Raw genomic sequence first — 11,526 nt, 5'->3', positions numbered from 1 at the left:
ATAAAAATATACTCATAATAAAAACATGAAAAGGGATTAAAAGTTCACAAAAAATAGGATAATGAGTTTTTTCTATTTTTATTTTCATTTTGATTCTTATTGGGCCAGTATTGATAAAGATATTATAAATCGTATTGATATATAAGAAATATTAAAAGATTTAAGAATATCACAAATTTAAAAGTTGCAGGAGAGAATATTTAAAATAAATAAAACAAAAAAAGAAAAAAGAAAGAATATTTAAATGATAGAAAAAAATAATAGATAAACTGATATACTGTGTATTGTAAAATTTATTAGCTGAAAATTAAAAAAGTGGGTTTTGGTTATTTATTTTAGATGAAAATTTAGATAAACCATTGGAAATGCTCTAAAGCTAGATTGGGCTGAAAATTAATCTTATCAGTGTGGTTTCAATCCAAAATAAAAACTGAACTGATATGTTTTTTAAATGGTGGTATTGACCGATCCCAGCCGATAAAGGGTGTAACACTCCGCCTACAAAACACATTAAGCCTTGACCTTAGTAGCCTTAATTTTGATAAATTAGGAGATGAACTATTTGAGAATACGAATAATTTTAGATATTTGAGAGATGACTGTATATTTTGGATTTAGTAGAATTATTGGAAGATTTTAGTGCAATATTGATTTTGAGGAAAATGAAATTTTTAGAGCTTGATTGGTTTACCAATATTATATTGGAAAATTTTTAGAGTTTTATTAATTTGGAGGATAAGAAACCAAGAGGCCCATAAGGGCATGACACATGACAGCATAGATTTAACTCATGGCCCAATTAGGTCAAAGTAAGCCTTTGAAGCTCCATCTTAGTGGATCTTGAGATCTCTTTTAATCTTTCAAAATCTGGAAACAATGACCCCATTCACTCAAACCCAAAAGCCCATGAACCATTAACTCACACACATGGCCCTTTTAAGCCCAACAAGGCCCAAGGGTTTTGATTCTCTTCACTCTTCAAATTGAAGCCCAATACACCATAAAATTGGTTTCCCTCGAGCCCATATCATACCCTAAGTACCCAAATTAAGTTTTAAAATTGTTTAAGATCATTAATCAACTTACCTAAGATTAGTGATTTTTAAACCATGTTTTGAAACTTAATTTTCTTTCTTAATCTTTTTTAACATTTTGATCTGAAATTTTCTTGTTTTATTACTCAATTACATCACTCTTAGATTATATTAAGACCCTAGATAAACCTCCACACATGTTATTAGATGAAATGACATATTAAACCCCAAACTACACCAATCGGCACACATGTGTGCCCTTTGTATGCATGGACTTTTTTGCCCTTATGCCCTATCTTTTTGTGCCATTTTCTCAAGGACATTATGGTCCTTAAACACACCTCATATGATTCCTTTAGACCTATACCAAGCCTTGGATGAAATTTGGTTTAAAAAACAAAACCAAAAATTAAAACCGATTGCACCCAAAAGACTAGTTGGATGGGAACCAAATTAGTTGAGTTTCAACCACCCTTCTACCCATGGTTGAGCCACCCTCTCTATGCCACAACTCATGCCTCTTTACCCACCCGAGGAAGGCACTCAATGATAGTATTTATACCCACAAACCAGACCAAGAGGATGGGACAAAGGATGGATCAAAATTTGGACAGCTTTGAAAGAAACCCAAAACCTTTGGCTATGGCTTGCTTGTCTTCTAAGTTTTTGTTTCAAAAATTTGAATAAAGCAACCCTTGCACCTATGGACTTCTTCTAGCTCTTGGTCATGATGAAATGATGACACTTTAGGTCACTATTCAGCTGACGAAGCCATGACAAATCTGGAAAATGCAATCAACACTCCACCTCCCACGTCCACCACTCACATTCACTTCCTTGGAGCCAAAACCAACGTCCCCTCCCCTTTGGCTGCCTATAAAAAGCCCATTCATCCCCTCATTTTCTCCACACCTCAACTCCAGCTCCTCTTGAGCATTTGAGAGCCATCTCCCCCTTAGTTCTTGAGAAAAATCGAAACATGTGTGTAAGCTTGAATGTTCTTGGTGTTCTTGTGTTGGAAGCTTGAGTAGGCCACGAAAGTTTTGAGCTCTCTTTCCCTAGATCTTAGTTTGCATGTCAAGTCTTGTTTTTGAGTATTAGAATAAATTTTGGTTAAGTTTAGATAAAGTTATCATGCTTGATTCAAAACCAGGTTCATTAAGGATGATTTTAAGTGTTTAAATTTTTCTAAGTGGAAATTTTAGTTATGGCATGTCTTAGCATATTTTGATATGATTTATTAATGTCTTAGAACGATCATAGAAGGTTTGGTTTTTTATTAGAAGCATGTCATGATAGGTTTTAACTATATCTTGTTTTGATCATCAAAATATGCATGGATTTTAAATAAGTTTGTGGATTAAGGCATGAAGATTTATTTTTTCCACCTAGGATTGATGATTAAGTATTTTGAAGATCTTGTGATTGGGATAAGAACGAAAATGCATGTTTTGGGTGAATTTGGAAAGCATGCCTTTGTGATTTACACTAGAAACATTAAACTTGATTAAAGAAAGGATTAATGAATATTAAGGTTTTTAGCCATGATTAAGTGTTGGGATGAACTTAATTACCAAAGAGTTAGAATTTATCATATAATTAAGGACTATAGTGATTGTTTGTGACTAAAGAGAATTTCATATGCATGCATTCATTGGGATCAATAGTTGAAATCACACTTAGGCATCAACTAGAGTGCATGCCATGGGTTGAGATTGTTTGAGCTAGTTCCATTTTAAATTTTACAATTCTAATGTATAAATGGTTTTAGAATATGAAAAATGTGAGGTCTATGAAGTTTGGCTGAATTTGAGATTTGTTTGTAAATAGTAAAAAAGTAAGGCCTTAGTGGCAATTTTTTAGAGTTTAGAGGTATTTTTATAAATACCCATTTTTTAAACCTGTTGATTATGAACGTCTTCCATAGTAGTACATATCCTAACTTAGTACGAATTTTATTTCAGCCATTACAATATTTCCAAACTCGGGAAGTTTGTAAGTTAGCTTCTAACTTGCTCTTAGACAATTTATTTATGATTCTGTGTAAATGCCACATTCATATTAAATGTCATTTTGAGCATGATACGTCACTGGGCATTTGATTACTTATTTACATGATATGTGAGATTTTTTCCATTTTTAACATATTGCATATAAATTTCATTTTCATATGAAGGCTTGCTACATATGCACATGTCATGAAATACATTTTTCAAAGCATTGTATGAAAATAGTTTTTGTCACTCCTCTATCCACTCTGGAGTATGAGGAATTAATTTTTGTCCACTTTGAAAATAATTTTTCAAATGCTAGAATGAGGAATTATCCTAGTGGAACTTCGCTGTCCACTCTGGATTATTTAAGAATGGAGTGGTAACCCCCGAATTGACAAATAATAGTCAACTAGTTTTGAATGAGTTCTTTTTAAAGAACACCAAAGCGAAGTCAAATGTTATGACACCTAATATAGGTGGGTGCATATGTTATGATGTTATGATGATGTTATGTTATATTATTAATGCATTGAGAATGATGTATGCATCCAAAGATGTAGTGTCAACATAAGTTATGCTATGGTCACTGGCAGCTGCGCACAGTGCATATGGGGAACTGTGTTGCTACCAAATGTATGTTAATAATGGCTTTAATAAAGATGAAATGTTATGATTTTTGAAAACAATGAGGTATGAAATATTTTCTTTTGAAATATCATGTTTTTGAAATGAGAAAGTGAAAATATTCTCTAAAAAAGAAAGTGCATCAAAGTTTTCTGAAAAAGTTAAGGAACCAGAATGGGAGATAAATGCGGATTTTTTTTCTGCATATCATTGCATGTATCTCATGTTTATCATTAATCGTGCATATCTTATCTCTGTGCAAGTTAGTTGTTTAACTTACTGAGATTTCAAGTTATGTTAGGAACAATAGAGGAAGAACATGAAGGACCGCTAGATACAGATAGTTGAAGAAAAGCCAGACCACGAGCGAAGACTAAATATAATTTTCATGCTCATATGCATTGTCTCTCCATACATCAGAGTGTATAAAATGGTTGATCTAACCATGAAACTTGGATTAAGTATTTTGTGTTAAAGAAATTCTATCCTTAAGTTTGAATTTATGATGGATATTAATGCTACTAGGATGTTTTAGTTCATTCTGGCATAAGTTATAACTAATCACCCTTATTCCACTTGTATACTGCTAGTTGCATACTAAGATGCATTGCATATTAACTATCATGAACGAGGGTATTTAACCTTGTGTTGCATGTTCTAACACTTCAAGTCTCTGTTACATCCCAAGCGAAAGTTTGGAGGCGTCACAGGATGGTATTAGAGCAGTTACATCTCTGGTTAAACCCACATGTCCTTAAGAATCTTATGCCAAAATGTAGGTTTGAATCTTAGTTTTGCATAGGCTTGAATCCTGCAATTGGAGCTCGGCCTGATATGCATACATCTCAAGAGTTGGAAGATTAAGGACAGATGGCACGTGAAAGAAGGGAAAGAAACCCTGAGGGATCCAATACCCGACAGGATCAGGACTGCTATTTGGATGGAGGACGTGACTTGGCGAACACAATTCGTCAGATGACAGAAACGATGAAACAACAACAAGAGATAATCCTGAGGCAAAACTAACATCGCCTGTAGGTTGAAAGGCAGGAGAATTGAGGGTGTTCGTATAAGAAGTTTCTGACATACATATACCTTAATTTCATGGGAACTAAAAGACCCATGAAGGCCAACAAGTGGCTACTAGATCTCGACAGGACTTTCGAGATCAACGGCTGTACGGAGGAACATAAAGTACAATATGCAGGGAATCTGCGACAATGAGAAGCCAGTATTTGGTGGGATACCAAGAGGTAACTTTTAATAAGAGAATTAGACAATATCACTGTTTTGACCTGGGATATGTTCAAACAGGAGTTCAATAATTGATTTTTCCCTGAATCGATAAAGACCCAGAAGGCTCAAGAGTTTGCCACTTGGGTGCAAGGAAATCCCTCAGTTGAACAACATGCTGCAAAATTCATGGAGCTGATAAGATTTGCTCCACATTTGATCGCCACTGAAAAGATGCAGGCTCAGAAGTTCCAAGGAGGACTACAACTCTAGATTCGTAGTTATGTAGCTGGGTTCCGCATCAATAATTTCTAGGAGTTGGTTAACATGGCTGTAATAACAGAAGCAGAATAATGAAGTGTGGCAGCCCAGATTAACCTTGAGTAAAAGATGACTTCTTCATTCTCTGCAGAAGGGAATAATACCAAAAATAAGGATTATGTAGGGAGCCGGTAATGATAAAGGCATTATGACGGCTCCACCTGCTACCTGTAAGAGATGTGGAAATAATTACGGTGGAGAATGTCGAGTTGGTTTAGGAGTATTTTTCCGATGTGGTTAGTCAGGACACATGATTTGGGAGTGCCCTCAGAATGCAGAAGGTGGAAGGAACACTCCTAACAATAGGTCCAATTACGGTAATATGGATGAGGAAGCACCATGAGTTGATGAAACAAAAGTTGTTACTGGTATTTTTCCTTAAGTACCCATCTCTTTTTATAGAATTTAGTCATTCTAATTTAGCCATTAGGTAGATGGTAGTTGATGATTTTGCTTTAAGTAATATCACGATATGCGGAGATACGACATGTGCCTTATTTGGCTCTAGCACAACAAGGTCTTTCATGTCAACGACAAACATGTAACTTGCCGATAGAATCATTATCTTATACCATTGTAGTTACGATTCTCGATGGAAGTATAGTCAAGTGTACTTGAATCCTTAGGAATTTCCCTCTAAGTCTAGATGGAAGGATTGGAAAGCAGATCTTATTATTTCCAATATATTGAGGTTTGATTTGATATTAGGAATGGATTGGTTATCCAAACACTATGCCAAGATAGATTGCCAGAGGAAAGAGATTGTGATTGACTCACCTAAAGTTGATAGGATCCATTTTATGGAAGAAACTACAAAGGCTATTCCCTCTTTAGTTAGAAACTGCATCGCTAACGGTGTTGTAACCTATCTAGATTAGAAAATTGAAGACTCCAGTAGGGATAAGGAGATGAATGGGATACTTGTAGTTGAGAATTTTCCTGGGGTTTTCACAGACGACTTACCAAGATTACCCCCAATAGAAAAACAGAGTCTGTTATAGATCTAGAACTTACCACAAATAGAACACCATACCATATGTTCTCGTTAGAATTAAAGGAGTTAAAGGTTCAGACAGAGGAACATAGGCAATATCTCATCTTAATGATGGAGAGATTGAAGGAGCATAGGTTGTATTCCAAGTTCAGCAAGTGTGGATTTTGGAAGTGAAGTCTTTATGGGATGTGATTTCAAGTAATGGAGTAGCAGTTGATCCTAGTAAGATCAAAGAGATAGTATTGGCAAGTACCAGTGCACATGAGGTTCGAAGTTTCTTAGGATTAGCCGGTTATTACCAAAGGTTTGTAGAGAGTTTCTCTAGATTATCAAGACTTAGATGCGTACTTATGTGATGAACGTGTCGTCGCTTATGCTTCTCGACAACTAAGGAGCCACGAGCAGAATTACCCCACCCATAACTTAGAGTTAGTCGTTGTAATCTTTGCCCTGAAGATCTGGAGTACATTTGGTTACGACTCAATCTGACAAACGAGGAAGTTTCTATTCAGATTATGGATTGGAAAGCAAAGGAACTTGAGAATTAGTGAAGGTTCGTTGGCGAAATCGCAATGTTGAAGAAGCCACATGGGGCAAGAGGATGAAACAAAAACCAAGAACCATTGTATCCAGTTATCTCTTCCACGGATACCTTAGAGTCACTAACCTTTCTTTTCGTCGCATACGATACCGTGAAGAGGGATCTCCAGAGATCGAAGACGCATCAACTGAACAATGGAGGAAAATGGAAGAATGAGTTAATGCTTACTATGATTTGGAAGAGGATCGATTCTTCTACCACACTCAGGAGGAACTATTGGATGATGTCAATAAAGACTTATTATCTAGTTTAGGACCATAGAATCACTGGTAGGTATGTATGTATAGTATATGTGTGTTGCATACTTTATTCATCAATATCCATACCTCGATTTCGAGGACAAAATCTTCTTTTAAGGGGGGTAGGATGTAACACCCCGCCTAAAAAGCTCTTTAAGCCTTGACCTTAATAGCCTTAATTTTAGTTAATTAGGAGTTGAGCTATTTGAGAATAAGAATAATTTTGGATATTTTAGTTGGCAAGAGGACTGTATACTTTGGGTTTAGTGGAATTATTAGAAGAATCTAGTGCAATTAGGGCTGTAAACGAGCCGAGCTCGAGCGAGCCTGGGGTGTGCGAGCTCGGCTCGTTCACTACTCGAGTCGAGCTCGAGCTCGGCTCGTTTATCAGTCAGGCACATTATAGCGTCCGAGCTCGACTCGTGTAGAAGGGAAGTAAGTTCGAGCTCGGCTCAAGCTCGATTCTGTTAACGAGCCGAGCCCGAGCTCGGCTCGCTTATGACAAAAATTAAAAAATTAAAATGTTTAATATAAAATTAAAATAAATGCATCAATAAAATAAAAAATTAAATACAAATTTACATAATAAAACCTTCAAGAGCGTAATTTGGCTATGGACCTGTGATACATTAAATGACATTTTTAATTTTTACATCATACTAATATTAGCATATTAGTATATCATACACGTAACACTACCATACATTAGCAATAGTATATCAATGTATCATCTTTCTAACACCACCGGTCCACCATCTTTCTAACACCACTAATATATTAACATACATATACTATTACTAATATCAATATACCATCTTTCTAACATTCATATACTAATATGAATATATATATATATATATATATATAATATGGACCATATGGTGTAATTTATAAATTTATAATGTTATATATTTATTGGACTCATGTATTCATCATATCTTCAAGTTCTATAAAACTAGAAGTTAATATTATAAATTTATATATTGTATATGTAGTGGACTATAAATCTATAAAACTAAGTCTATATACATATTTATGTATATTATAAATTATATATATCTAACTTTTGGCTATTATATATATATATATATTGTATTATATATATACAAATATATACGAGTCGAGCTCACGAGTCAAGTCGAGCTTCAAACGAGTTTGTTCACGAACATTAATCGAGTCGGTCGAGCTTTATACGAGTTTGTATCGTTTAATAATCGAGCCTAATTCTATGTTTACGAACGGCCCATTTAATATTCGATCCGAGTCGATTTCGAGTTTAATCAAGTCGAATTCGAGCTGCCTGTCGAGTAGCTTGTTTATTTGACAGCCCTAAGTGCAATATTGATTTTGAGGAAAATGAAATTTTGGAGCTTGATTGATTTAGCAATATTATGTTAGAGATTTTTTTGTGCTTTATTAATTTTGAGAATAAGAAGCCAAGATGCCCATAAAAGAATGACACATGGCATATTGGATGGTTGCCACATTAATGGAGTGGTTTACTAAGGGCCCAAGCTTTTTGGGTATAAACGCTTAGGAGAGGCAATAAGACTTTAGGCCCTATTTAATGGACATAAAGACTTTAGAGCCCTAATGCACTAAGGATATGATGAGCTATGGATAAGATATTAAAAAGCCTTAGGCCCAATTTGGGAGATATAAAGTTTTAAGCCTATCTTTGAGGATACTAGAAAATAGGCCCAATGAAAAGGACATAAGACCATTAGGTCTAACTTAGTAAGAGTGAAGGTATTATGCCCAACTAATTAAGTATGAAGGATTAGAGAAGCAAGCCCATTAGTAATCCTATTAAGGCCTTTATAACCTTAGACATTTATGGGTCAATCCTTAGAAGCCCTAAAACAAGCCTCATAGGAGTGCAAGATTTGGTAGGATAGCCTTGGCGTATGAGGAAGGCATAAGGCATTTGGGCCATGCTTAGCATAGATTTAACCCATGGCCCAATTAGATCAAGGTAGGCCTTTCAAGCCCCATCTTAGTAGATCTTGATATCTTATCTCTTTTAATCCCTCAAAATCTGTACACAATGCCCCCATTCACTCAAACCCAAAAGCTCATGAACCATTAACTCACACTCATGATCCTTTTAAGCCCAACAAGGCCCAAATCCTTATTCTGATTATCTTCACTCTTCAAATTGAAACCCAATACACCATAACATTGGTTTTCCTCAAGCCCATGTCATACTCTAAGTACCCAAATTAAGTTTTAAAATTGGTTAAGACCATTAATCAACTTACCCAAGATTAGTGATCTTTAAATCAGGTTTTGAAGTTTAATTTTCTTTCTTAATCTTTTTTAACCTTTTGATATGAAATTTTCTTGTTTTCTTACTCAATTACATCACTGTTAGATCATATTAAGACCCTAGATAAAACTCCACGCATATCATTAGAGGAAATGATATATTAAACCCCAAACTTAACCAATCGGCACACATATGTGCCCTTTATGTGCATGGACTTTTTTGCCCCTAAGCCCATTCTTTTTGTGCCTTTTTCTCAAGGGCACTATGGCCCTTAAACACCTAATATGATCCCTTTATATTCAGACCAAGCCTTGGATGGAATTTGGTTTCAACAACCAAACCAAAAACCAAACCCGATTGCACCCAAAAGAATAATTTGATGAGAACCGAATTAGTTGAGTTTCAACCACCCTTCTACCCATGGTTGAGCCACCCTCCCCACGCCATAATTCATGCGTCTTTAGTCTAGGGGTATCAAATAGTGTTAACGAGTCGTGTTCGTATTGTGTCAAAATATGTATATTATATTATATAGGTCAACTCTAACCCAACCCGTTAAGTTTATCGTGTCAAAATCTCAAACCTTACCACGACCCATTAACATAACGGGTCATGTCGTGTTAACCCGTTTATGTAAAGGGGTTCAACAAACCCAAAATTAACCCGTTTGATCTAGTTAAATTTAACATAATTTTATATAAATGTTAAAATCATAATATCTATAAAAAAAAAAAAAACTATAAAACTAACTACAAGTTCAAAATTACAACTCATACGTCTTGACTCTTTACCCACCTGAGGAAGGCACTCAATGATGGTAATTATGCCCACAAACTAGACCAAGAGGATGGGACAAATGAGGGATCAAAATCTGGACAGCTTTGAAATAAACTCAAAAACTTTGGCTATGGCTTGCTTTTCTTGTGAATTTTTGTTTCAAAAATCTGAATCAAGCAACCCCTGCATGTATGGATGTCTTCTAGCTCTTGTCCATGATGAAATGATGACACTTTAGGTCACTATTCAGCTATCCAAGCCATGACAAATCTGGAAAATACAATCAACACTCCACCTCCCACATCCACCACTCACATTCACTTCCTTGGAACCAAAACCAATGTTCCCTCCCCTTTGGCTCCCTATAAAAATCCCCTTCATCGCCTCATTTCCTCCACACCTCAACTCCAGCTCCTCTTGAGCATTTGAGAGCCATCTCTCCCTTTAGTTTTTGAGAAAAACCGAAAAGTGTGTGTGAGCTCGAGTATTCTTGAAGTTCTTGTGTTGGAAGCTTGAATGGGCCACGAAATTTGTGAGTTTGCTTTCCCTAGATCTTAGTTTGCATGTCAATATTATTTTTAGTGTTATAATAAATTTTGGTAAAGTTTAGATAAAGTTACCATGCTTGATTCAAACCAAGATTCATTAAGGATGGTTTTAAGTGTTTAAATTTTTCTAAGTGAAAATTTTAGTTATGGCATGTCTTAACATATTTTGATATGATTTAGTAATGTCTTAGAATGATTATGGAATGTTTGACTTTTTATTAGAAGCATGCAATGATAGGTTTTAACTCTATCTTGTTTTGATCATCAAAATATGTATGGATTTTAAGTAAGTTTGTGGATTAAGGCATGAAGCTTGATTTGTTCTAACTAGGCTTGATGATTAAGCATTTATAAAATCTTGTGATTGTGATAAGAATGAAACGGCATGTTTTGGGTGAATTTGGAAAGCATGCCTTTGTGATTTACATTAGGAACATCAAGCTCGATTAATGAAAGAATTAATGAAGATTAAAGTTTTTAGCCATGATTAAGTGTTAGGATAAACTTGATTACCCAAGAGTTGGACTTTATCATATCATTAAGGACTATAGTGATTATTTGTGACTAAAATGAATTTCATATGCATGCATTCATAGAGATAAATAATTGAAATCACACTTAGGCATCAACTAGAGTGCATGCCAAGGGTTGGGATTGTTTGAGCTAGTTCCACTTTGAATTTTATAATTCTAAGAGTAGAGATAGTTTTAGAATATGAAAAATATGAGGTCCATTAAATTTGATTGAATTTGATGTTTGTTTACAAATAGTGAAAAATTAAGGTCTTAGTGGTAATTTTTGAGAGTTTAGGAGTATTTTTGTAAATACCTATTTTTGAACCCTATTGATTATGAACGTCTTCCATAGTAGTACAAATTTTAACTTAGTACGG

The sequence above is a fragment of the Juglans regia genome, chromosome 15 (assembly GCF_001411555.2).
Source record: "Juglans regia cultivar Chandler chromosome 15, Walnut 2.0, whole genome shotgun sequence".
NCBI classification, from domain to species: Eukaryota; Viridiplantae; Streptophyta; class Magnoliopsida; order Fagales; family Juglandaceae; genus Juglans; species Juglans regia.
The sequence above is the reverse complement of the archived record's forward strand: the minus strand, read 5'-3'. Positions refer to the sequence as shown.